Raw genomic sequence first — 25,603 nt, forward strand, 5'->3', positions numbered from 1 at the left:
ATTTCGTGAAGTAATTGAAGCAAACCAGATACCAGACTAACACCTGTTACAGCACTATTTTGTTTTTATAGAACAGATAGGAAAAAACCCCCAAATATAAAGGATTACTTAGCATAAATGTAATATTGATGCATCCTGCTCATGTTATGTTGTGGCTAAAGACTTTATTGATGTGCTGTGTGCTCCTAAAAGCACGTGTAAAACACTCTGGCAGAAAAAACAAGCTGGGATCTCAAAGGCTGCTGGCTGCCTTGCAATCATATTCACATTGTTGATCAGCTCTCAGAACTTCACTCCTGATCTTTTATTTTATTTTTTTAGAACCTGACACATTTAGGGGAGAAATTTTATCTTATATCTTTTTGACTATTTGGGGCAGTATGTATTGTTGCAAATACTTTGGTACCTAAATATATGTTAGGTATCTATAGCTGTCAGCCAGTGGTGGGTTTCCACCCGTTTGCCCTACATGGCATTGGACCAGAATAACACCGGAACCGCCTTCTACCGCATGAATCCCAGCGGACGATAAGGTCCCACAGAGTTGGCCTTCTCCAGGTCCCGTCGACCAAACAATGTCGTTTGGAGGGCCCCAGGGGAAGAGCCTTCTCTGTGGCGGCCCCGGCCCTCTGGAATCAACTTCCCCCGGAGATTAGAACGGCCCCCACCCTCCTTGTCTTTCGCAAGTTACTTAAGACCCACCTATATCGCCAGGCACAAGGGAACTAAGACATCTCACCCAGGCTTATTATATTTCATGTTTGATGTGTATTTGCTGTATGGTTTTTAATTGTTGAGGTTTTTATATATTTTATTATTAGATTTGTTCCATTGTTATACTGTTTTTATTACTGTTGTGAGCTGCCCTGAGTCTTCAGAGAGGGGCGGCATACAAATCTAATAAATTGATTGTATTGAATTGATTGGCCTGGTTCAGGCAATCTGGTAGCAGAGGCAGCGGGAGGCTCTGCCCATCCATCCAGATGTCATCACGGACCTTCCTGAATCGGTAGTAAAGATAAGTGAAACCCACTACTGATGTCAGCGCTTTTCTAGAATTATGCTATTTGATCCAGAAAGAAAACTAGTCTGATGTTTTGGGACTCGAAGGCACTTGAAGTACTCATTTGGTCCCTCAAATCACATTTTTTCCTGTGCCTAACTTTTAGGTGAACAAATATAGCATACAAACTGTGAACTGTTCACTGTTATTTCCCACTATCCCATCAGTACTTTGATTCTACACTGTGTGTTAGACAATCAGAAAAAAAGAGATCTTGTTAAAGGAATTGAGTTCTGAATTCTCTTTTTCCTCTTTTTGACCAACTTCACACTGATGTCACACTGTGGCCTGTTTGGATTTAGCTTGGTCTAAAATTTGAACCCGCCTGTTATACTTTAGCATTGGTATGAACCAGTCAGCTGTGTTTTTTTAACTTGTATTAGTGTAAACTCATCTTTTCTGTGCTGATGGAACGCGTTTACATGATACTCAGAAAAACCTTAGATTCAAATGGTGATGAGAGCGTGTCAGAGTTTGTTGCAGTAATCAAATCCAGAAAGCACACAGAGATAACTGATTCAGCAGTATTCATTAACTTTTCTTTATATACAGTATATGACAACAAATAGAATACCAAAAGTAGATTCTTCCAATGTGGTAGTAGTTATAGACAAAACACAGGCAGAGAAGAGAACAGCAGAGGAGTTTCAGTTATGATCAGCAGACTCAGAGCTATAGTAGAGACTCAGTTGCCCAGGGGGTGAAATGCTCCCGGTTTGCTCATGCCAGTTGGTTGTCGGAGAGCCAGTTGTGAAGGGAGCGCAAGGCTCCACCCACCAGCATTCTGTTAATGCGCAGAGTTTAAAAGAATCCAAATGGCAGTGTCTGGGGAAATGGTTGGGGCCTCGTGCTCCCTTTGTGACTGACTTTCCAGCATATCAGGAGCATTTCACCCCTGCAGTTGCCTAAGCCACTCCCAGGCTACAAACTGTTTCAGTTTCCAAACAGCCCCCATTGGCTGACTTAGTTGTTATGCCTATTCTTTGTTATCATGTCTTCCCAGTTATGAACTCTCATACACACTGACAGAGCGACCAAATGTATAGAACATATATTGTTGAGAGCATGCTAAAGGTGCCTATTGGAGAACAAGCCATTTTGTTTCAAAGATGCTTCTTTTTCCTGATATTATATTTGATAATTATGATCTATCTCAGTGGCTCTCCATTTTTTTCTTCACCACAGAACCCCTTAAAATATGTTTTCTGCCCATGGACTCCCAAGACTTAATTCAAGATTTAAATCATAACATTTCTTCAAGCCTTCGCAGACTTCTTGTGACATTGCAACCCCCCCCCCCCCAGTGGTGCATAGACCACAGGTTGAGAATCAATAATTGGTATACAATCAAAGTTCAGAAAAGTCCACAATGAAAAAACCCCCCAAAGAAATTTAATGTCAAACTTGATTTCATTGAGGGCTGCATCAGGGTTATATTTGACCTTGGGGAGAACGGGTGGGCATGGCCAGGGTGGGAATGGCCAGCTCTACATCACTCATGTCAAGAGAAATTGTGATGGCCTGAGAGTTCTGTCAAAGAAAATGAATTCCTGAGCTCTGTTTTTGGCTGCCACAGCCTCTTGCAACTCTCAGTGAAAACAGAGCTGGGGAGGGCTACCCACACCCTTCCCAAGCTTTGTTACAGGTTGCTACAGCCTTTTCAAGCTCTGTTTTTGCTGGCAGAGGCATCGTGGGATAGTCCTTCACTGTTTCCATGGCAGCCCCTCGAGCCAGATCTAAGCACCTTGTGGGCTAGATCTGGTCCTCAGGCCTTGAGTTTGACACACCTGTTCTTACCAAATTATATTTTCCAGAATACCAATTCACCATAATTTGGGATAGTTTCCCAATCACTAACTTTATTCATTTCAAAACTTTGCAACATTTAATAGCATGTAACCTCAGGGTAAGTGTAGAAAAATAATCCAAATATGTCCATTTTTTTTGCACACTGAACTGAGATAAACCCTTTAATGATTTTCTCTCATTCCTTCACCCATTTGTATTCTCAAACCCGTTTTAGCAGGGTTTGCCAAAGACTATGGCTTTTCTTAGAGCAACACTATGTCAATTTTGTGCCTCCTTAAAATCTTGGCTTCAATCTCCAAATACTTTCAGAAACCAATTTGGGGCAGGGGGTATGGTGGGAAAATAAGAAAAGAAATCATAATCATCTTGAAAGGTTTATTCATAATAGTCTTGAAAAGTGTATGTTGAAAAGGCATCATATAAAAAACCTAAATGTAATTAAAATACTCAGGCACCCATTCATTAATTTTGGTAGCGCCTTGCTCAGGGGGCTATCAAAGGCGTGAAGCAACTCTTTAGCCCAGAAAATTTGTGCACCTTTCTTTACTAAGGAAACTGTGAACGCAGCATGAGGTTTGATAAAGATTTCTTCGCTAGAGTGCCTATTGCTGAGAAGGATAAGCAGCTCTTAAAAGCCCCTTGCTTCTCCATGGAACCGCCTGATCAAAAAAGAAAGGGTCCAAAAGAGAATCTAATGCTCCCAATAGACAGTAAGATGCCATGGGCCACAAATCGCTTGCTATTACCTCAAACTATACAAAGACACTGGAGAAGGTTTCCAATTTATTATCACAGATCAGAAAAAGACTCTGGATGAAAAGTGGTACCTTCCTGCCCAACCTAAAGAATAGAATGGCTGAGAATTCACAGAAAATTCCAAGGTGGTGCAGAGAAATAAAATACAGGAGACTGAAGCACAAGCACAATAAAAAAAATAGAAGTTAACCCTACTGCAGTTTCTTGGAGTGTTTTTTATTATTATTATTACATTTATTTGCTGCCCTTTCTCAAGGTCTGAGGTGACTCTGAGCATCTTACAAGGTGAAAAAAAATGCAAATATTAAAACAATTATAAATATAAAACAGGTTAAAATTATACTTTAAAAAATCAAAGAACCTGGGTTCAAAGGGAAGAGCTGGGCATACCTTCTCTGCTAATGCATCAACCACCTGCAGCCAACAGCTTTCTCTTTCAGTATTGTACGCCAACCAGCATAGCCAAATTGTAAGGCATTTCCTGAAGCCTAAAAGAGAGGGAGTGGTTATGACTAGTGATGGGCGAACTGAACTCGCACAATTCGGCGTCCTTAGCAACCTGCCGGTGACGTCAAAGCTCTGCCCCCAGAATCTTTTCGTGGGAGGGATTCCCCAGCTCCTTCAAAGGGAGGTCTTCATGAAAGGACCGCCCTTTGCTTGCAGCGCCGCTGCGGTGACATTTTTTGTAAAAATAACAATGTTTATTTTTACATGAAGACCTCCCTTTGAAGGAGCTGGGGAATCCCTCCCACGAAGAAATTCCAGGGGCAGAGCTTTGACACCACCAGCAGATTGCTAAGGATGCCAAGGTGATCACTTCCTGGATTCCATGGAATCCAGGAAGTGATCACCTTGGCGTCCTTAGCAACCTGCCGGTGACGTCAAAGCTCCGCCCCTGGAATCTCTTCGTGGGAGGGATTCCCTGTTCGGGTTCGAGTTTGGATTCGGTTCGAGTTCGGCCAAATTTTGGGTAAAGTTCATCCAAACTTGCCGAACCTGAACACTGTTGGGTTCGCCCATCACTAGTTCTCACCTCTTACGGCGAGAGGTTACGAATGGTGGAGACCATGGCAAATAAGGCTCTACTAGATCCTGAAATTCCTTGGCTGATGGTATCTATCTACACTAGGCACCTTTGCTAGTATGAGTGGGAGCAGCCCAATCCCATTGGGGAAAATGGTTCTGCAGATATGCCATAGAGCAATGATGGCGAACCATTTTTTCCTTCGGTGCCAAAAGAACATGGGCATGTGCATGAGTTTCCACACCCATAATTCAATGCCTGGGGAGGGAGAAAACAGCTTCCCCCGCACCCCTGGAGGCCCTCTGGTGGCCGGAAACGGCCTGTTTCCAAACTTCTGGTGGGCCCAGTGAGCTCGTGTTTCATCCTTCCCAGGCTCCCAAAGCTTCCCTGGAGCTGGGGGAGGGTAAGAACGCCCTCTCCCATCCCCCTGGAGGCTCCCCGGAAGCAAAAAACTATCTCCCAGAGCTACTATGTAAGCCAAAAATCACATGTGTGGCTGGCACACACATCCTCCTTGGAGCTGAGCATGCCAGCAGATATGGCTACGCGTGCCACCTGTGCCATAGGTTTGCCATCACTGCCATAGAGCATATCAGTTTGTTTGTTTGTTTGTTCGTTCATTCATCCATTTATTTACTTACTTACTTACTTACTTACTTACTTACTTACTTACTTACTTACTTACTTACTTACTTATTTATTTATTTATATGCTGCCCCTCTCGGTAGTTTCCTGTGCTTGGTGCTGAAAAATATCACCAACACTGGTCTAGGCCAGGGGTAGGCAAAGTTGGCTCTTCTATGACTTGTGGACTTCAACTCCCAGAATTCCTGAACCAATCATCCTTGCTCAGGAATTCTGGGAGTTTAAAGCCACATGTCATAGAAGAACCAACTTTGCCTACCCCTGATCTAGGCAATGCAAAACCCATCTACTTTTCCAAAAAGAATCTGAGATTCTAAATGCTAATGACCACCTAATCTTCCAAAACCCCATATAGCTTCTTGATGGCCAGTCTTACAGACAACAATACCTGGTACTTGAAACTCCTTCCATTCAGCTTAGCCACTCCTGATCTGGAGATCAAGTTTCCTATTTGATTGTTATGGCTACAGTTTCACGCTGATAAAAGTGAAACTGAGATCCCCTTGACCATTCAGCAAGGAACTGTTCTTTCTTTTCCTCCCTCATCTGACAAGGACATAATTTAAATGCTGAATCGCTTGCCGGCAAGCACACTATTTCTTCACAGTGGCTCCAGCATTGCCATTAAGAAATCCAGGGGCTTCCAACCTCAAACCATTTGATTTCTTTTCTCTTTGATAGTGCAAGTTGGTTATGGAAAACTGTTTGAAATGACTGCACAATAAAAGGAGTGAAGGTGCCCATGAATGCTTGCTGGGAAAATCCCGCTTCATACAGAAGTCGGGTAAATTTGCCTCCTGGTTTTTCTGAGCCTAGACAAGTTTCAGACATGAGGACTTCAACTAACAGAATTCCCCAGCCACATGTTGGGAACTAAAATCCATATGTCTGAAAGTTGCTAAGGTGAAAAAATGTTTTTAAACACCCATACTATAAACTTAATGGCATAAAGTTTGAGTCTTAGGAGAAGGGCGGCATAGAAATCTAATTAAATAAATAAAGCATCTCCTCTGGATGGTGGAATAATCAGTTTCACAAGACTGTTTTATGTTCTGGGTTGGGTTAAAAGATTGGTGCTTTCTCCGTTACTCCTTCCTATATTTTATTCTTTTAACTGTAGCTTAAAAGATTTGATTTGAGAAGTAACATTGTTATTTATTATTTTAATCACTTTAATATTGATTGGTTTTCAATGTTTGTAAGCAACCCAGAGTCGCTCCTAGATGAGAGGGGCTGCACACAAAACTAACTAAATAAAATATTGTTTGCAATATTGTTTATTTTGGTTCAACCCTTTTCTCTTTCTCTCTATTCCCTTCTATGTGACCTATTCCTTTCTCTATGGTCTATTCCCTTCTCTATGGTCAAAAGAAGTTTCTCACACAGAATAAGGTAGTTCTTGCCTTTGTCGTCATGACCTGAACAAGGCCTCCATTTTAAACCACCCTCGTGGTGGTAAAATTCTCATGCTTCTTAAATCTTACCTTTTCAGGTATGGCTCCACATTTTAAGGGGCCATTGAAGAGATGCTATCAATAGAACAGGCTTTCCTCTTCCTCACAGCTGCTACTCTGCTCCTATTCTTGTTCTCTTCCTTTGGGAAGGAACCCATATTACTTAGAATAAAATGCAATTTAGAATTTAGCTATTTGCTGAATTTCACACTTTTCAGAACGTTGCAAGTAAGTTCTCGGGGGTTGAAATGTGTATCCAAATGCATTCTTAAAATAAATGTGTATTTCAAGAGAAGAGACATGTTTAAATATGTATTGTAAACATTTGATTTTTTTTTTTAAAAATCCAGTGGAAGGAATTAAATTATGGGTAAAGACAAAGAAACTGAGACCAATGGCAATTGAAAGGCAAACTTTGGTTTGCCTAGACCAGGGCTGTTAAACTCGTGTTGTCACGTTGTTGTCATGTGACATATCATGACTTTTTTCCCTTCGCTAAACTGGGCGTGTGCGTGGACAGTGTGTGACGTATCCAGCCCACGGGCTGCAAGTTTGACATCCCTGGCCTAGACAACAGGACTCAGGGATCTTCCGGATATGTGGAAACTACTATTCTCAGAATTCCCAGTCTAGGTGAATTATTTTGTATCCAACAGGTTGGGATTGGCTGACCTGTGAAATTGGGATAAATATTTTGGGATTTCTTTCAGGTGTTTTGGACCAATGGAAAACAAAGGTCCCTCTTGCCTTGGAAAAATAAGCTATTAATTTTGGAATTGAATTTAAAAACACCATCATGAATGTGATGCAAATGTTGTTCAGAATTTAGCTAAAGAGAGTGTGCTTTGCACAAGCATTTCCTAGAACACTGATGTACATTAAAATTCACATTTTTATTTTAAAAAAGCTCTTTCTGCCTTTGCCTTCATGCATCTTGAAGACAGTAATATTCAGAGGCAGCTTCAGAGGGAGGTCAGAAAAACCAGGTACCATAGTGCACAATTGAAGCTCTGCCCTCTTTCTAAGGGCATAAAAGGGCAAGGCTATGATTGTGTGGCTATGGTTGCAAGATTGACCTTTTTGCCTTGCCCATGGGGAGGGGGGGAAACTCACACTATGCAGAGTTTATTACACTTGGCTCATGCTTCCCCTCTAGAGTTTTTGTCCTCTAGAATAGCTGAACTTCTCTCATCTATTTCAAAAAAAGGTTAAAGAACTCACCACTGGCCCTTGACTCTTTTACACAAGACTGCAAAGCTTACCTACAAATCAAAGTGAGAAGTGGAATTGCAACTCAAGAAATTAGGCTTCTGCACAATGGGCTAAGGATGAGCAAACTTTGGTAGTTCCTCATCAGTTCAAGCAACCTTTTTCTCTTTGACTATAGACTGATTAATCTCAATAGCAATAACATTTAGACTTATATACCACTTCATAGTGCTTTTACAGCCCTCTCTAAGCGGTTTACAGAATCAGCATATTGCCCCCAACAATCTGGGTCCTCATTTTACCCACCTTGGAAGGATGGAAGGCTGAGTCAACCTTGCACCAGTGGTGAGATTTGAACTGCTGAAATACAGCTAGCAGTTAGCTGAAGTAGTTTGCAATGCTGCACTCTGACCCCTTCAAGGCACACTGAAAGATAGGGAGGACGGGCGGGTGTCTGTATCTTCAGCATCTGGGGGAAAAAGGGAGAATTCCTGAGACGCAGTTCTATTGATAGGGCTCGCCCGGCACGCCCCCCCCCGGCTGGAACAAGCTGCGTGCAGGAGCGCGCAGCCGGCAATGGCAATCTCGCGGTGCCCTACAAGATCACCAATGCCTAGGTGGCAAAAACCACTGGGGCCGTGTTTCTCCTGGCCCCTAGCGCAATTTCAGCTGGCCGTTAAATTCATCTGACCATGCATTTTCTCTATTTTATCTTAGGATGGATATATGTTTATCCCAGGCATGTTTAAATTCAGTTTCTGTGGATTTACCAACCATGGCTGCTGGAAGTTTGTTCCAAGCATCTACTACTCTTTCAGTAAAGTAATATTTTCTCACGTTGCTTCTGATCTTTACCCCAACTAACCTCAGATTGTGCCCCCTTGTTCTTGTGTTCACTTTCCTATTAAAATGCTTAAATATTAATATGCTCAATGAATGTCAGGAGACTGCTTGTAAGACTGAACCAAAAGAATAGCAATTTTCCCGGTTGTTATATTGTACATTTGTGGGATTTCTTGCACGAGCCCAACCTAGCCATGTCTTGATTCATGTTATGTTGCCCTGATTAGTTTTCCAGCCTTCGATGTCATGCTTAAAGGCAGGGCAAACCTGTAAAGGATCGGTGATGTGTTAAACAGCTCAGAATTCTCTTCCTGCTTTCATCACAACTTTATTTACAGTTCAGAGGGACTTCTGAGTGAAGGAATGGCAAACAGTTAATAAAACATTTGATGGGTATTAATTACTTTCCACTTAATTACCTGCCATGTGGATCTTGTTGAGCTATTGATTACTGGCAAACATGCATCCCACTGGGGATAGCGTGATTTAACTTTATCCAAGGAGTCAATTAGCCCAAGGAACACTGGGAGAGATGGTGTTTTGCCTCACTAGCTGGGGGTGCTTGCCAAGAATGGTAGATAAGCTGTTTATTTGTTCATTAAAACACTGTGCTACTGTGTCAACAGGAGGCACTGGCTAAGTGTTATTAAGACTGGTGAAATGTCACTCCATTTTTGTCAAAGATCATCAGCATCTAAGGACAGCAGAATTAGCAAAATGGACGTTTCTCATTGAAAACAGAAATGATTAAGATAGGAAGGTTAATTGTGGTGTTAAGAACTATTGCAGTGATATAGAAGAATTATTTCAGTGTGGGATCTTGTGGTCGCCTCTTTATTTCTTGTTGCACTCTATAACCTCTTGTAGATTATATAATCCTACAGATTTTGTCAGGAGTCAGCATAGAAGCAGCTAAATCACTCTCTCTTTCTGCAGGTGCATACTTTGCGCAGCATCTAATTGTTTTATCTGCTCCTTGAATATTCTGTAGTCTCCAGATGTGATGGAGAAGCTATACTTCACACTGTTGTGTTAATAGTGATGAATCAAGCAGGTTAAAAAAAAAGGAAGTCAGTGTAGAATTATAAATAGATTTTCTGGTCTCCCTGAAATAATTTCTGGTTCTTGAAATAGGAGAGTAGATAAAAGGGAACAAGGAAAGTGTATTCTAAAAAGTGAGAATTTCCTTTTCTGATTGCTCTACTCCTATGTACAAGGTGTGTCTCCTGATAGAACAACATTACACTGGTATATGGAATAGATGGACCATGAGGTCTTTTTCTGCCGTCAGACTTCTATGTTTCTATGAATATTTGCAAAGTTATCCATACTTGCTTGGCCTTAAATATTTGGAATAACTGAAGTGCATCTGATGGAAGGAGAGAAAATAGGTGAAAAAGAAGGAGAGAGGAAAGAAATATCCCTTATTTTATTTTATTTTATTTTATTTTATTTTATTTTATTTTATTTTATTTTATTTTATTTTATTTTATTTTATTTTATTTTATTTTATTTTATTTTATTTTATTTTATTTTATTTTATTTTATTTTATTTTATTTTATTTTATTTTATTTTATTTTATTTTATTTTATTTTATTTTATTTTATTTTATTTTATTTTATTTTATTTTATTTTATTTTATTTTATTTTATTTTATTTTATTTTATTTTATTTTATTTTATTTCCGCCCCTCTCTGGAGACTCGGAGCGGCTTACAACAACAATACATAGTACAAATCTAATGGTTAAAAGAACAGTTTATTTCTTATTTCTATAATCCATAATTTAAATGAAATGCTAAATATGATTACCATGCAGTTTTTTGCATGCAGAAGATCATACAAAAAGCTTTAGAAAGCAATACATAATTCCTTAAAAGTGGACATAATTGACTTCGATGCCATGCCACTCTTAACTAAGTGAAATTGCATTTAATAAAAGTGACAAAACCCAGCATGGACATAATTATTTATGTCACTTTTAGCAAATATAAGTATACAAGGTTCATTTTCTAGACAAAATTTAATTTTAGAGACATGTTAATTAGCATTCTTTGTGGTTGTCCAATTTCATCTAAGGGTAGATGAGGAAACTGGGAGGCTAGTAATTCCATGGCTGAATTCATATATTGCAGAAAGCCACACAATGGTTTCTTAATGTGGTTTGCGAAACTAATCATTGTTTTTATTTTTATTTATCAAGTACTTATTGGTAATATACAAGAAATAACATTGTTGATATACATGATATTGGTACTTATAAGAGAGAACCGTAGGACAGGGACAATAGGCACGCTTGTGTACTTATGCAGGCCCCTTATTGATTTCTTAGGAATTGGGTGAGGTCAACAGTGGATAGTCTAAGTGTAAAGCTTTTGGGGTTTGGTGATGAAACAACAGAGTCCGGTAGTGAGTTCCATGCAACCGCCTGCTACCGCACGAATCCCAGCAACCAATAAGGTCCCACAGAGTTGGCCTTCTCCGGGTCCCGTTGACTAAACAATGTCATTTGGCGGGCCCCAGGGGAAGAGCCTTCTCTGTGGCGGCCCAGGCCCTTTGGAACCAACTCCCCCCGGAAATTAGAACTGCCCCCACCCTCCCTGTCTTTCGTAAACTACTCAAGACTCACTTATACCGCCAGGCATGGGGGAGTTGAGATATTCCTTCCCCCTAGGCCATTACAAGTTATGCATGGTATGTTTGTGTGAATGCTGGGTTTTATAATAAGGGTTTTTAGTTATTTTATTATTGGATTGTCACATGTTGTTTTTATCATTGTTGTTAGCCGCCCTGAGTCTATGGAGAGGGGCGGCATACAAATCCAATAAATTATTATTATTATTATTATTATTATTATTATTATTATTATTATTATTATTAACAACTCGGTTGCTGAAGTCATATTTTCTACAGTCGAGATTGGAATGGTTTACTTTGAGTTTGTATCTGTTATGTCCTTGTGTATTGTTGTGGTTGAAGCTGAATAGTCGTCAACAGGAAGGATGTTGTAGCAGATGATTTTATGGGCTATGCTTAGGTCGTGTTTAAGGCGACGAAGCTCCAAGCTTTCTAAGCCTAGGATTTTAAGTCTAGTTGCGTACGGTATTCTGTTGCGAGTAGAAGAGTGGAGGACTCTTCTCATAAATTATCTCTGGATGCTTTCTAATGTATTTATGTCCAAAATTTGGTGTGGGTGCCAGATAGATGAGCTGTATTCAAGGATTGGTCTGGCGAAAGTTTTGTATGCTTCGGCTAGTAGAGTGACATTACCAGAGAAGAAGCTACAGTATGTAGGATTAGATTAACAACTCTTGAAGCCTTTTTTGCAATGTTGGTGCAGTGGGCTTTGACACTTAGGTCATTTGATATGAGTATCCCAAGGTCTTTTACAGAGTGAGGGTTGTCTGTTCTTTGGAAACAATGCTTGTTCAACAAACCATGGTTTAGCATCACAGGAGAATGCAGCCCATAGTTATACCCACTGGCAGTTGAAATTCTCAGAATGTGTCTGATATCCTGAGTATCATATCCATTGGCTTGCAGGATGCTTAGAGAAGCTTATGAACTGTCACCAAGAACTATAGCAGTAGTGAAAATTAGATACATAGTGTTGCACAAGTAGACATGCCAGCTGCTGGAACAAAACCACTATATATAACCCTGTCTTTCTGGTCTTTGTTTTAACAATTATTGTATCAATTCACAGACTACGTTTTGGAAGAATCGGATGTGTTGCATAGCTTCACCAATCTAGATACTTCTCTGGAGGTGGAGGCATTAATCCATCACAGAATTAAATCTCTTTATGTAAAGTAATTTTGCTAAGGAAATTCCAGCAAGGTGAAAAGTAACAAAAACAAAGATGACTTAGAGAGCTAGAAATGATTTTTAGGCACCCCTCTTCTCCCTTCCTCTCCCCACCTGGTTTTCTGTTTGGTAATGCTAAATTAGCATGTGAAAATTGAAGCAGTTAACCAATTTTAGCTGTCAGAGATATTGCTGTGTCTGGAAGAGAGGAATTTTGAGCAGTGTTGTGCTTTAATGTGGTTTTATTAGTTGTACAAAGGGGGACTGAATCCTTGTTTTTTTCTGCTCATGCTGTAAACAAGGTTTCAGGGAGAAACCTTTGAAGTGCAGAGATCTAAGCTACCTGTTTTTGAATCCCCCTGTGGTACTACAGAAGAACAGTAGGTATCTGATAATATTTGCACTCTGCATAAATCTTCCTGGGCACAAGCACTGTGTTGACAAACAAGATAAAAAGTGGATTATTTAAAAGCAACACTTATGATAAGTGGCACTATTTACCTCATATGGGTCCCTGAACCCGTCAATATCAGTTATAATCAATTTTTGTTTTGATTCTTTACCCTTCAACATTATGAATTTCTGGAATGGTGGATTCTAAGATTTCAGAACCGACCATCTGTGTGTCTTCTTTTCTAAATCTAAAGTCCACATGTCATAGAGCCAACTTTGCCTATTGCCGCTCTCAGTTAAGACCTTAATTATCTGTGATATACTGATGAGTGAAGGAGACAATCTGACAGGTACATCTGAGATCTGGTTAGATTATTTCGGAGGGAATTCATTCTTATCTATCTGTGTCCATTGAGTATTTGGTATGCTTCAGGTCCAGCATCAAGGAGAGAGGTTGTTGCAAATATTTAAGATTTTCAGTTCCTACTCCGGACTTTGCAACAAAATACTAGTTTTGTTTCTGATGGGGGATCTTGAGACAGGTTAAGTTTTTCACTCAGATAATGTCTATTCTATCAGAGCTTGCATTTGCGGAAGCTAGCCTGTTTGTGCCCAAGCAGCAAACCAGTCCAGCCGGCCCACCAACCCAATCAGTCAGCCAGCCACAGACCAGTAGAAATGGAGTTGAAGTCTTCAATGAAACACAGCAGCAGTAGAAGTTGTAGAAAAATATATATTTACTTCTTTATACTACTACTACTACTACTATTACTACTACTACTGTCTATGCTATACATACAATAAACTAGTATCCTACTAGTACCTTGCTACAACTATCTTAGTTCAATAACTCACAGGAACCAACTTTTACAGCGTTACAGCTTCTTCAAAGCATACTTCCATGAACAGCAACAGAACACATAGCTAACAGCGAACAGACAGAGAGAAAGAGCAGGGAGCTCTTGCCTAGTTAAATACTTTTTACATACCGTAATTGCTAGGTTGCTGCATGCTCAACTGCCTCTGAATGACTCAGCATTCCTACCTGAGGCCTACTTTCTGCATTATGATATTACCTAGGGAGTTTTAATTTCTGATATACTCTGCTGAAGAAAATGGTTTGGCATTGCTGATCTTAGGAAACCCTGTTGTGTGGGCTGAATGATTTAAACAAGTGCTTAGGATTCTGTGGATGTTATGACAATGATATACTTTTTTTAACATATCATCAGTCCTAATAGCAGATAACATTATGGACTTACTTGTCTTGATTTAATTGGAAGTTGATGAGTTGAAAGTAGCAGATTTAACACCTACCCATTGCAATAGCCAGACCCCTACATGCTGAAGATTGGATTTCTTCACCGGCCCCCAGCACTGTTAGATCTTAATAGTTTCCTGAGGAAAATTTTGTTATTGGTATGGTTGGTATTTTGGCTGATCTCTTATCTCAGTGACTTTGCCCACTGACACAATCACTTTCAACACCCCAACTTTGAAGTATACCTTCTCTTTGAAGGCATTGCTGCAAATAGGAAGGAAGTTGGAGAGCAAGTGGAGGAAGATGGTATGAATCTAATCTTTGCTCAGCAATTGCATTTTCACCATGTCACCTCAAATTGTTATTTAAGGTACTAAAATGTTAATTGAATTTGATGCTGGAAGAAAACTGTCTTCTTGATACATCTGCATGATATTTGAAGACAAAGGCATTCATATTTGGCATGAATTGGATTTCATAATAAATTCACATGCATTTGTAGAGGTATTGGCTACATAAGAATCCTCGGAGAGGGCGGCATATACATCCAATAAATAAATAAATAAAATAAATATAGGGAAGCATCTTCATCAAGTTCTATATTCTATTAGATAAATTTCAGTTGGATGACTTCACTTATGGTACATTATTAATTCTTGCCTTTTTTGGCTTGCAAAATATAATGAAGACATGTGGACAATTTACCCCAGAAGAGTACCAATTTTTCTTTAAGAGAAGAAATGGAACCAATATCTTTCAAAAAGGTAATCATAGTACTGTATATTTATTTAAAAAAAAGAAAAGTAGGGGAATCTATGGCCCAGTTGCTGACATTTTCTTGGGTAAAATGAATCCAAATTACAGTTGGATGAAACTTATTTTCTAGTCTAATTTCAACAAGAGCTTCTTATTATACACAATTTTAGTCTTGGTTACTTGTTGGACTGATCTCTGGAAGAAAAGGACAATTGATTCTCCTAAACCTAATGGTTATTGTGTCCTTCTAGAATGACATTTACATTGGAAAAGTTGGGAGTTGTGTTAGGTAGCTGCTTTCTTACTAAATAGGCCACTTCTAGAGTATAGTTCTAGGAGATTATTACTATGTTGTATCATTGGTTCCTTAAATTTTTATTATGCATGCTAAATAACATTTACGCTAAAATACCGAGTGAAATTTGTAGAAAGTGGCTATTGAAAAGCTACATTAACATCCTTTTAAGAAGGGAAGTTCATGTTTTGTCAGTACACAGAAGTAAGAAGGTCAGGTACATAGATAAGAAAAGGAATGGGTGGATAATGTTACACACTTAACAACAGAGATAAGGTGTGCCATTTACAACAATGAGAGATCAGACTATGACTTATCAGGAAAGCTATATTTGATTTTCATTTGGGAAACAGGTTAGTCCTTAACGTGCTTGGAGCCCACAGACCTGTATTAAATGTACTGATTTGCTTAAGTGCCACAGATCAGAAGTTTATTTATTTATTTTGTCCAATACACAATACACATTGAAGAGGTTAGACAAGTAGTAATATATATAAAGAAAAGGATAGAAGAAAAGATATAAAAATAGAAGAGAATATATATGAAAGGAAGAAAAGATAAAGGAGATAAAGGAGAGACAATTGGACAGGGGATGGAAGGCACACTAGTGCACTTATACAAGCCCCTTACTGACCTCTTAGGAACCTGGAGAGGTCAATCATGGATAGTCTAAGGGAAAAATGTTGGGGGTTAGGGTTTGACACTACTGAGTCAGGTAATGAGTTCCATGCTTCGACAACTCGATTGCTGAAGTCATATTTTTTACAGTCAAGTTTGGAGCGGTTAATATTAAGTTTAAATCTGTTGCGTGCTCTTGTGTTGTTGCGATTGAAGCTGAAGTAGTCATTGACAGGTAGAACATTGCAGCATATGATCTTGTGGGCAATACTTAGATTGTGTTTTAGGCGTCGTAGTTCTAAGCTTTCTAGACCCAGGATAGTGAGATTAGTTTTGTAGGGTATTCTGTTTCAAGTGGAGGAGTGAAGGGCTCTTCTGGTGAAATATCTTTGGACATTTTCGAGGGTGCTGATGTCCGAGATGTTGTATGGGTTCCAGACAGATGAACTGTATTCAAGGATGGGTCTGGCAAAGGTTTTGTAGGCTCTGGTGAGTAGTGTGAGATTGCCGGAGCAGAAGCTACGTAGGATCAGGTTAACAACTCTAGAAGCCTTTTTGGCGATATTGCTGCAGTGGGCTTTGGCACTTAGGTCGTTATATATTAGTATTCCAAGGTCTTTTACTGAGTGGGGGTTGGCTGTGAGATTTTGTTTATTCAGTATATACAGTGTTCCCTCGATTTTTGCGGGTTCGAACTTCGCGAATAGCCTGTACCACGGTTTTTCAAAAAATATTAATTAAAAAAATACTTCGTGGTTTTTTTCCTATACCACGGTTTTTCCCACCCAATGACGTCATATGTCATCACCAAACTAATAATTTTTGCAAATAAATAACAAAAAAAATAATTATTGTTAATAAATAATTATGTTTATAAATATCAAGATCACTAAGTGTCTTATTCAGTGGTGAGTACCAGTAATAATGGTGAGTAAATGGTTGTTAAGGGAATGGGAAATTGCAATTTAGGGGTTTAAAGTGTTAAGGGAAGGCTTTGTCCATAGCCAAAAATGGTGTACAGTAATACCTCATGATACGAACTTAATTGGTGCAAGGAGGAGGTTCGTAAGACGAAAGGTTCGTAAGACGAAGCATTGTTTCCCATAGGAAACAATGTAAAGTCAATTAATCCGTGCAACCAAACCCCCCCCCGCTTTCGGCGACTGCTGGGAAGCCGCACGGCTGTTTTAAAAGGTGACAGCCGGCCTGGGGGGCTTCCCAGCACCCCCCGAACATGGGTTTGGAGTTCAGGGGGGTGCTGGGAAGCCCTCCAGGCCGGCTGCGACCTTTTAAAACAGGCGCGCCGCTTCCCAGTTGTCTCCCGAAGCCGAACGCGGAAGTTCGGCTTTAGCGTTCGGCTTCAGGAGACAGCTGGGAAGTGGTGCGCCTGTTTTAAAAGGTCGCAGCCGGCCTGGGGGGCTTCCCAGCACCCACCCTTCCTGAACCGAACCCGGGGTTCAGAAAAATTTTGCCTCTTCTTACGAATTTTGTTCGAGTTACGAACCGGCGTTCGGGAGGCTTCTGGGAAGCCCCGCCGTCCGGCTGTCACCTTTTAAAACAGCCGCGCGGCTTCCCAGCAGTCTCCGAACGCCGGTTCGTAACTCGAAAAAAGTTCGTAAGAAGAGGCAAAATTTTTCTGAACCCCGGGTTTGTATCACGAGTTGTTCGTAAGACGAGGGGTTCGTATCTTGAGGTACCACTGTATTTACTTCCGCATCTCTACTTCGTGGAAATTCGACTTTCGCGGGCGGTCTCGGAACGCATCCCCCGCGGAAATCGAGGGAACACTGTATATGAGGTTCGGATTCTTTTTGCCGATGTGGAGGGTAGAGCATTTGCTAGTTGATATTTGAAGTTGCCAGGTGTTAGACCAATCTGAGACAAAGTTGAGGTCTTTTTGGAGAGTAGATGTGTTGTCCGTGGTGTTGAATAGTGTTACATCGTCGGCGAAAAGAACACAGTTGCTTGTGATATAATCACAGAGGTCTTTGATGTAGAGTAGGTCCTAGTATTCTGCCTTCGTTCCTCCTGGCTTGGTTCCTCCTGGTTCAGACTTGTTTGCCCAAATGGGTAACAACCTGCTGATGACATCATGATGATGTCACGGAACTGCTTTGGTTGGTGCCAGTCCTTGGATACTGTCATCTTTAAAAAAATAATAATAATCTGGGAATGTTTTAATTTTTTTTTCTTCTTCTGAACATGCGCAAAAGCTGAATTTCCAGCAATGCGCATGTTCGCCATCTTGTTTTTGGCTTTAAAAAATTTGTTGATATTTTTTTGGCCCTCCGCATGCATGTGCACAAAATGCATGTGTGGCCATGCAGCGTGGGAGGAAATGAACCGGCAGTGAGGTAAGTTAGAACCTACCCCTGCTACAGATATAATTGGAACACATAGACACAAAACCGCTAGTTTTCCTGTTTTGACTGCTCTTGGCAGTTAATGCAGAAGACCTCTTGATTTTTAATAAGAATCTTTCTGAGGGAACTGAAGATGACAGTATGAAGAGCATCTGGATCTACAAAAGCTATATAAACAGCCTCTTAGTTGCCAGCCAAAACAGTTCTTAAATGTCACAATACAGTTAGTTAATTAGTTCTGAAAATGTGACATCCTTTTAAAATTTTCTGTGGCTATACAAAGTCACTTTTCTAGAAATCATTATAACTAAGACTTTAGGCTTTATTGTCTGTTATTAGATAAATATCTGGTATTTAAATTTTTTCAATGGATGAATGAGATAAAGATATATGTAAAAATTAAACTTATCTATTCAAAATCTCTCTGCTTGCTATACTCAACATTTCCTCATTTATTTATAATTCAGATTATTAGTTATATTGTAACGAGCTACAGAAAATATTTATAGTTCATATTCTCAAAACAGATCTGCCGTATACTCGCCCGCCTTTTACTGTTTATTGTTAAATGTACATTGTCGATTGTTCTGTCGGGCTCTCTGGTACACTCCTCCCAAAAATTCACAGGTACAAATTTCAGACACACACACACACGTTTGAAAATTCAAAACAATGTCCTTTATAATGAAAATTCACTTAACCTAAGCCCTCTTTTGGTATAGCAAAGAGCACTGGTCTCCAAACAAACTGGTAATTTGTACAAGTCCCTTATCAGTTCTGTGATACTTAGCTTGCAGCTGTGAGGCAATTCACAGTCCTCCTTCTTTCACAAAGTGAAACACACTTTGCTCTGGTTTAGTTTCAAAGCGGGGAAAAATCAGCACACAAAAGGTCAAAGTCAGTAAAGCAGTCATGAAACACAGCGATCAGATAATCCTCCACAATGGCCAAACCCACACTAATTACCACAGCCCTACCCAACCACAGGTGGCCTCATTTTCTTTGATAATAATCTCTCAGTTGTTGTTGCCTATGCATCGCTCTCCGCATGCGTGGCTGTATCATTAACTCTTGTTCTGAACCCAAGGAGGAGCTAGATAATTGATCTCCTTCTGAACTGTCTGCCACACTCTCCTCCTCCCTGTCACTCATGTCTTCTTGGTCAGAGGAGCCTTCGTCAGCAGATTCCACCGGGGGCAAAACAGGTCTGCAGCATGTGGATGTCTCCCCCACATCCACAGTCCTTGGGGCAGGAGCTGGGCCAGAGCTAACCACAACATCTATGTTATAATTTACTGTATAATTTTTTGTTTCTTCCTTTGTTTTTGTTTTCCCCCCATTTTTTCTTTTCTTTTCTTCTTTCTTTCTACATGTTTATATTGTTACTTGTACTGTTATTGTATTTACCCTTGTAAATAATTTTTTTAAAAGAAAAATAACAGCAAGATGATAATGAAATATTATTGTTTAATACCAGTGTCATCAATTTATATTTTATAGTAATAAAAAGCAGCAGTCATGCAACATACAACATGGCCTATAGCCCTAAAGAAGTTTTGTATTTGTGACATTCAAGAGAATTAAACAATGAAAAATCAGTTAAAGGACAAGAATAATTTAGATGCCAATAAAATAATTTTGGCTGCAAGGACACTGAAGCAATTAACATAGTTTTAAATTCAGGTTTAAGAAAGTTTTGGAGCAATACAGTCAAGGTTCAGTTAATAGCTGAAAAGTCCCAGCTAACAGGAAGATGTATCAGAATTGCAGCAGGAATGCAGGAATCACACCAGCACCCATAATCAGTAGAGACTTCTGATGAGTCAAGTGGACCTCCACAATGGCTCTTTTAAAGAGGGCAGCATTGCAAGAAAGCATGACATATGTAACATCTGACAGGATATAAATTCTGAACTAATTTTTTTGTTTGCTCAGAAGGTATTCTCCCTGAATTAAGAACAAAGAGACGGGCTCTTGTTCTGTTTGTTCAAGTTATCTAGAAGGCTCCTGTTGAATTCATCAAATTGTTTTGGTGGAACCTGGCATTTCTCTGGCTAAGAGAACGAGAAGTAGCAATCCCCAGAGCAATCATTGGAAACTACTACAGTAGTTAAGGAACGTTTTAGTTATGTTTAGTTAGACTTAGTGAAATAATTTAATAAATATGATGTAGATGGTACCAAGTGGATTAAACAATATACTGGAATTCATGCTATCTCACAGAAATAATTTACTATTGATGTTGACTATGAAAGATTCTTAGGGCCAGAAATCTTTCAACCTGAGTTTGCTAATCCAGACTTCACATAGCCCATCTCAGAAGTAGTAGATGAAGTTATTCAGAACTGTCCTATTGATGGTAGATGTCCACTGTATCAGAATATTATCCTTTCTGGAGGCTCAACAATGTTCGGGGATTTTCAACAGTGTTTGCAGCGTGACTTGAAAAGGATTGTGAGTGCTAGACTGAAACTCAGTGAAGAACTAAGTGGTGTCAGACTGAAGCCAAACCCCAAATGTACAAGTTATTATTCATCATATGCAAAGATATGCTGTTTGGTTTGGAGGTCACATTTGGCCCTATTTGGACAGGGAACCTCTGCTCACAGTCACTCACGCCCTCATCACCTCAAGGTTCAACTACTGTAATGCTCTCTACATGAGGTTACCTCTGAAGAGTGTTCGGAAACTTCAGATCGTGCAGAATGCGGCCGCGAGAGCAATCATGGGCTTTCCTAGATATGCCCATGTCTCGTCAACACTCCATGGCCTGCACTGGTTGCCGATTAGTTTCTGGTCACAATTCTAAATGCCATCAGACCAGAATACCTACGGGACCACCTTCATGAATCCCACTGGCCGATTAGGTCCCACAGAGTTGGCCTTCTCCAAGTCCCGTTGTCTGGTGGGACCCAGGGGGAGAGCCTTCTCTGCTGGATTTCGTATTTCATCACCAGTCAGGCACTTCCCAAGCACCTAGGACTGCGTGATGTAGTGATGTTTGCCCATCCCAGTAAAGCGGCCTTTTGCAATTGACAGATGGAGATTTTGTCAATTCCGATGGTTTCCTATCAAGGTTACTTTTGCTGCTGTTGTGATTAGTTTTGAATCTAGAGAGGATCTTTCATCCAAGGAATTTATTGTGTATTCATGTATGAATTTGAATTTGAATTCTGCCCAACTTCCAAGGGACTCTGGGCAGCTCACAACCAAAAATAATAAAACATACAATGTAATATTAAAGCCCCTTAAAAAACAATCTAAAACAATTTAAAACCAATTGGATTGAATTGGACACAGAGCTCCTTCTGCCCCCTTATCTACCAGCTCAACAATCTACAGTGGATAAGAAAGGAAACATCCTTTGCAAAAATAAACGGTTGTCCTTACAATGTTGGGACAATGTTGGTGATGTTGGGACATGCATTCTACTTTTTTCTTGATATTTTAAAATTTATCACCTAGTTTTATATTTATTACTATTTATAGAAACAGGCTTATTCCCCAGCTTTGTGCAGCTAATTATCTAAGGGTAACAGCAACCCGTGGTTGCACAAAAAAAGGACTAAGGTGAATATGGTTTAAGGTGAATATAGTTTAAAGATTTAAAGGATGTAAAAAGTGGGTGAGAAAAGGAGCAATTAAATTTAATTCATGAAGCAATGGCTTTACATAAGACAATTTAACCAACATGATTCGTCATGACCATTCTCCTACACTCTTAAATTAAATCCATATTTAGCAAAAGAAAAAAGAAACATATAGCCCTCAACTTTAATGAAGTTTACACTAATGCATATTATTTATTCATAATATATCTTTCTCATCTTTTTCAACACTTTTATGGGAAGAGGTTTCCATATTTCTTATTTTTTTTAAAAAAAAAAGGTGGAAAGAAAGAAGTAATAAACCCACCCCAGGGAAACAGTAAAGTGATTTTAGAGCAATTATGGTAGACAATTGAAGAAGGCAAATAATAGGCTATTCATCATTAATTCCTGAGTAAAATGCAGTGTGCTAAATAATAACCAGGAAATGTTCAGTCAAAGACACAGAAGCTCAAAATATCCAACATAATTTACTTCCTGCTTGAAAAGAAAATTCCAACTTGCTTAGGGTATGATAGAGTCTTTGCTAGTTTCACCATCAACCTTTTGCAATAGGGAGAAGATCTAAAGGGGGCTTTTGTCTCCATTCCACATTATCAAACATGTTTTATACTTTCCTGATCAATTAAGATCAGGCATGTTAAGGATAACATTGACACATAGACATACTGAGGTTAGGACCAACGTAATATAGCTTTGGAATGACCAGATCAGTCAGAAGCATACTATAGTTGTGTTGAGATATTTTTAAAAAACACAATTAAACTCTGGAAATAATATCAGGAGGAAGAGGGTACTGGATTATGATAACATGACAATAGATTCTTCATAAACAGTGAATACAAATAGAATATCAATATTAAAAAAACACCAAAAAACAAATGGCTTTGGCTTATATCAAAAAGCTTGGCAGATCAGATGGAGTAGTATTGAATGAAGGAAATCCTACTAAGTAACTCCATAGTTTTCATCTGAAAACTTCACACTTTCTACTACCATCATGTTTTCCCAAAAATAAGACCCTGTCTTACATTTTTTTTGAAACCTGAAATAAGTCTTATTGCCATGCACTCAAAAGCGTGATTGAGCTTATTATCAGGGGATGTTTTATTTTGGGAAAAACAGGGTACTACCCTACTTTCCATTCCATAGATGGAGTTCATCCCAATATTTTATGACTCCATCTATGGAGTGGGAAATAAAAAATAATAATAATCTGAATTTGCATTTTATGTCACCATACAATGTCGACATAAAATATTGACATGAACCCTTGGCATGAAAGTCCCCAAGGTGCTTTTTGAAGAGGCAACTGGTTTTTCTTTGAAGACGTTTCACTTTTAATCCAAGAAGCTTCTTCAGCGCAGAGTGAAATTTTGTCTTCAAAGAAAAACCAGAAAGTCCAGCTGCCTCTTCAAAAAGACCCTTTGGGACAACCATGACCTGGAATGCCTGAAAACCACCATGAAATGTCAACGTGAAATAAATGTTCCTGACAACCTATCAATAGTTGTTCCCCGAACTTGCTCCTCAAAGCTAGTCATAGCACAAGGCCCGTGTAGAACCTAAATTCACATTTATCCTGAATATCTGATAAAAAGTAAAAGAGAAATAGTTCACGCTTCTTTCAGCAAAACTAATAGGGAGAAAGTTGCTGCTAGGGAACCATGTGAAGTTGATAGGAGTACCCTTTGCATTTTCTGGAGAGTGGGTCAACATTTAAAAAAACAACCCCAGCACAATATACACAATTCCCCCTTGTCAATACAAACAGTGTGAGGCCTCTTACAAACTTGGTTAGCATACAGATGTGTGATACCTTTTAAACTCCCTGCAGTGTCTTCTTACCTGCTGTGCTTAATTTCAGATTCGAGTGAAGCCATTAAGAAAAACCTGCTTGCTCTTTTATGTGTTGCCCTACTTTGCATCCGCTTCTCTAGGATATGTCCCTGGGACCTATCCTCCCAAATCCTATTGAAATATCTGGTTTTTTTGCTCTTTGAAATCCTGTCCATTTCACAACGTCCTCTTTTGCCAAAAGAGAAGAAGAGGAGGAGGAGGAAGAAAAGAATAATAATCTAGCAAATTGAGGTGGATATCCTGATAAACATCTTTTCCATAAAATCTAGTGCTTAGACCAGACTTTGTTTTATGCAATGTTATTTGAAAAGGATAAGTAACTTCCCACCCCGCTGCCCCTCTGAAGATGGAGTGCTCTAAGCCTAATTCGCATTTTGATTTATTTGACTTGGGCTGTAGCGCTATTAAATTAGCAAAGAGAAGCCATGAACAAAACCCAGGAGATGAATTAGCCATTTGAATCTGGTCCATTAATCTCGTCTTCAATTCTAAAGAATTGTGGCTCACCCAGACCCTAAGATCAAATAAAATGCCTAATTGAGAAAATCCTAAACAAGAGTATCCTGGGGAGCCTGAATTTATTTGTCAACTCTTCAAACAATGATGTTGTTTATATGTCTTTAAACCCCTGATAGAGTGGCGGAAAAAGTATCTTAATCCTGGAGTTTTAAACACAGGAGGGTGATTGAGAATTGTTTTCAATTAACGAGAACAAAGAAGGACACTTATGCTAAAACCAGATAGATATGCCATGAGTGCTCTACTAAACAAGATGACTGTTTTTAATCTAAAACAGGGAGGTGGATTTTGTTTTGTTTTGTTTTGACCTAACGAACAATAGGCTGCATAAAATAATAGCTTTGCATTACCAGGTAAGTATCTATAGTTAGATAGAGCTGATCATCCAGTTTTGCCCTCTAAACCCATCTATCTATTGAAGCTTTCTGCAATGTGTCTCATCTTCATCCAGTACTTGCCCAATTCCCAGAAGAGGCTTTAAGGGGTTACACTAAAGCTGTAACAAGAAAGAAAAGGTTGGATAATATGGGATGCTCTGACCTTTATAAGTAGAATTCTATGCAATTATAGCAAATTCACTACCAGATGAAACTCCATTCTATGTTTCCTTTGTACTGAATCAGGCTGCAATAATCATAGTTACAAATGTGTATGTTTTGTCAGTATGACAGTAACAACAACTGTGCCACTTGGGTAACTTCCAAAGAAAACTATCTACTTACAGGAAAACTTGAGGGAGGAAGATCTAGAAGCTAAAAGTAGCTTACATTGTGGTGGCACAGTAGTTAGAATACAGTACTGCAGGCTTCTACTGCTGACTGCAATTTGGCAGCTCGAATCTCACCAAGCTCAAGGTTGATTCAGTCGTCCATCCTTCTGAGGTCAGTAAAATGAGGACCCAGATTGTTGGGGGCAATATGGTGACCACTTAGAGATGGCAGTAAAGGACTGTAAAGCAGTATTTAAGTCTAAGTGCTATTGCTATTGCTGCACTGCTGATTATGACCAAACGAAGAACATGACACAATTGGAGGAGTGCTCCATCTGAAGCTCAAGGGCTAAATACATCTGTCCAAATCCTTAAGTGTTGCAGAATTTCCTATTCTGAAGAAAGTGTGTACATTGCATTCAAAAAAATGGCTTTTGAAAGTAAGGATCCTATGAATATATAGAAGCAAGGGATACTTGGACCACAGAGAATCCAGGTTGGATTGAAAGGGAATTGTTTTATATGCTTTTCCAACAAATGACCCTTTCTGGACAGCAAAATGGACAATGGGTTTAATGAATTAGATGATAAACAGGTAGTCCAATGAAATA

General features: G+C 39.4%; 1 pseudogene; it reads left to right on the top strand.

The window, feature by feature from the left end:
* The first annotated feature begins 3,440 nt into the window (after positions 1-3,440).
* LOC139159585 (actin-related protein 3-like) overlaps positions 3,441-25,603 on the top strand; it is a 144,438-nt pseudogene continuing 122,275 nt past the window's right edge.

This window comes from Erythrolamprus reginae, chromosome 2 (assembly GCF_031021105.1).
Source record: "Erythrolamprus reginae isolate rEryReg1 chromosome 2, rEryReg1.hap1, whole genome shotgun sequence".
Taxonomy (NCBI): domain Eukaryota; kingdom Metazoa; phylum Chordata; class Lepidosauria; order Squamata; family Dipsadidae; genus Erythrolamprus; species Erythrolamprus reginae.